This window comes from Myotis brandtii, unplaced genomic scaffold, assembly GCF_000412655.1.
Source record: "Myotis brandtii unplaced genomic scaffold, ASM41265v1 scaffold665, whole genome shotgun sequence".
NCBI lineage: Eukaryota > Metazoa > Chordata > Mammalia > Chiroptera > Vespertilionidae > Myotis > Myotis brandtii.
In genome coordinates, this window is record NW_005370581.1 from 328,417 (window position 1) to 330,927 (window position 2,511).

At 47.7% G+C, this 2,511-nt stretch overlaps 1 long non-coding RNA gene across 1 annotated transcript in view; it reads right to left on the reverse strand.

The window, feature by feature from the left end:
- LOC106723858 overlaps positions 1-1,328 on the reverse strand; it is a 4,450-nt gene extending 3,122 nt beyond the window's left edge. The window contains exon 1 of the long non-coding RNA XR_001359594.1: positions 1,205-1,328. This is a non-coding gene — a long non-coding RNA (uncharacterized LOC106723858). The remainder of the gene's footprint in view (positions 1-1,204) is intronic.
- Between the last annotated feature and the right edge of the window lie 1,183 nt (positions 1,329-2,511).

Sequence of the window (2,511 nt, forward strand, 5' to 3'; positions counted from 1 at the left end):
AGTCTAATTTAGTATTGGAAGGGTTAAAGAGAAGAAAACAGGACAGAGAAAAATTTGTTGTGCTTAGTAGCAGCTTGCGGCCTTAAGTCCAGCATAGTTCAGATAAGTAAAAATTAACAAAGACGGCACAGGGATAGGAGGGTAAACAGACAATGCCCCTGTTTTGTGCCATCACACTGTTTCTCTTTTTTTCCTGGCTTAAGAGACGATTGATTCTGGTCATGCCTGGGATCTAAACAATCTTCTTGGTTCCTCAAAGCTCAAGGAGAACTGAAACTGAGACAGAAAAACTTCCCAAAAAAACCTCTAACGAGGTGAAAGCAGGGGAGTCTCACCAGGAGGCTTCCTGCCAGAGTCACTCCCCTGCTCCCTTCGCAGAACAAACTTGAACTGCCTTTCTAATAGTCATTAACGTTTTCTGATCATGTGGGATCCATGCTTGCAGCTGAGCAGCCGTGGTGTTAACATTCACAGGAAAGAGTCCAGGGGTCTCCAGCCCTAAGAACATCTTTGCTCTATCCCTCTGGCTACACAAGGATTGATATATCCCCATCCATGGATTATCATCTGTGTCCCCCATGAAAGGAGTACTTGGGGGCCACTGGGCAGTGAAACCTTTTGTTCACTCTGTGAGGGGAGCAGGGGAGTGACTCTGGCAGGAAGCCTCCTGGTGAGAATCCCCTGCTTTCACCTCGCTAGAGGTTTTTTTGGGAGGTTTTTCTGTCTCAGTTTCAGTTCTCCTTGAGCTTTGAGGAACTACTTTTGGCTTGACGAAAATGGCCCAGGGATCTGCGGGGGGAAGAGGGCTCTGGAGGGGAATAGGGAGGCAGAGGGTCTTCTGTTCCCCCACCCGCATCAACGGTGGTGGAGAGAGCCTCCGGTATGGGAAGTGCAGGCTCAGGTGGGGCCCCGCTTAGGCAGGATAAGATTGCCAAAATAGTGGGCATGAGAGAAAGCAGAAAAGTCTTTCCCTCATGGACCTCTGCTGATCTTATCCTCTGTAATGCTTTCTCCCATGTACTGAGATCCCAAATGGGGGCTTCTAGCAGCCAGGGATTAAATGCTATTAGGACGTCCCAGAGCTTTTGTAGTTCCTTTTCAGTTACTTTCACTCGCCTACTCTGTAACAATGCATGAAGCACGTGAGCCTGAAGGGCTCAGGCTGAGGGGAGGAGGTTTCCCATCGTTACAGAGGGTCACTCACCCATCCAGAGGTGCCAGGGGTCCCTGTTTGGGGCACCAGATGGAACAGGGGGGTCTCTCAGGGGTGAGGACGATGGAGCCCACCGCGCTAGGGCGTTTGCATGCACAACTCTGGAGACCAGGTTCAGAGACACAGATCTAAGTTTATTGAGGAAGTACAGTCATATAAAAAGGAGTAAGCAGCCAATAGAACAGGGTCACGCTTGCTGTGTTATCCAATGGTCGTGAGGGTCGGGGCTAAGAGTAGGTGGCTCTTGGAGATTTGTCAGCCGGGCATTGCCACTTCCTGGTGTGCCAAGGAAGCATGTTTGATGGAGTGTGCTCACAGCATTGCATCGGCCACAGCACTGAGATAAATCTCTTGAGCTCTGCCCACAGGAGTCAAGTTCTGCAGGAACCTCTGCTTAGTTCCTGTGATAAGGAGCTCATTCCAGGAAATGGGGATGTGCAAGGATGTACACAGTAACACACCAAATGGACTTCATACCTGAGGTTACAAAGGGACAAGTAAAATCATCCTACAACCCCATTTAGAGAATACAGTCAGTAAACCATGTGTCCTTACAGTGGAATATTACACAGAAATTCAACCTTATGCTGAAGAATAATTGGGGGAGGAAAGTTTCCAATCTTAAGTAAAAAGCAGGTTTCAAAAATATGTGGCTCAGTGGTTGAGCGTGGACCTAGGAACCAAGAGGTATGGTGATTATATAACCATGTCCTATCTAATAAAAGACAAAAATGGTAATTAACTGTACCTCCGCTACGCTTCCCATTGGCTAATCAGGGTGATATGCAAATTAACTGCCAGCAAAGATGGCGGCCAGCAGCCATGCACTGAAGCGAACAGGGAGGCTTGCTTGCTCCAGTGACTGCAGACTCCAACGTTCCCCGCCATACCTGAGGTTACAAAGGGACAAGTAAAATCATCCTACAACCCCATTTAGAGAATACAGTCAGTAAACCATGTGTCCTTACAGTGGAATATTACACAGAAATTCAACCTTATGCTGAAGAATAATTGGGGGAGGAAAGTTTCCAATCTTAAGTAAAAAGCAGGTTTCAAAAATATGTGGCTCAGTGGTTGAGCGTGGACCTAGGAACCAAGAGGTATGGTGATTATATAACCATGTCCTATCTAATAAAAGACAAAAATGGTAATTAACTGTACCTCCGCTACGCTTCCCATTGGCTAATCAGGGTGATATGCAAATTAACTGCCAGCAAAGATGGCGGCCAGCAGCCATGCACTGAAGCGAACAGGGAGGCTTGCTTGCTCCAGTGACTGCAGACTCCAACGTTCCCCGC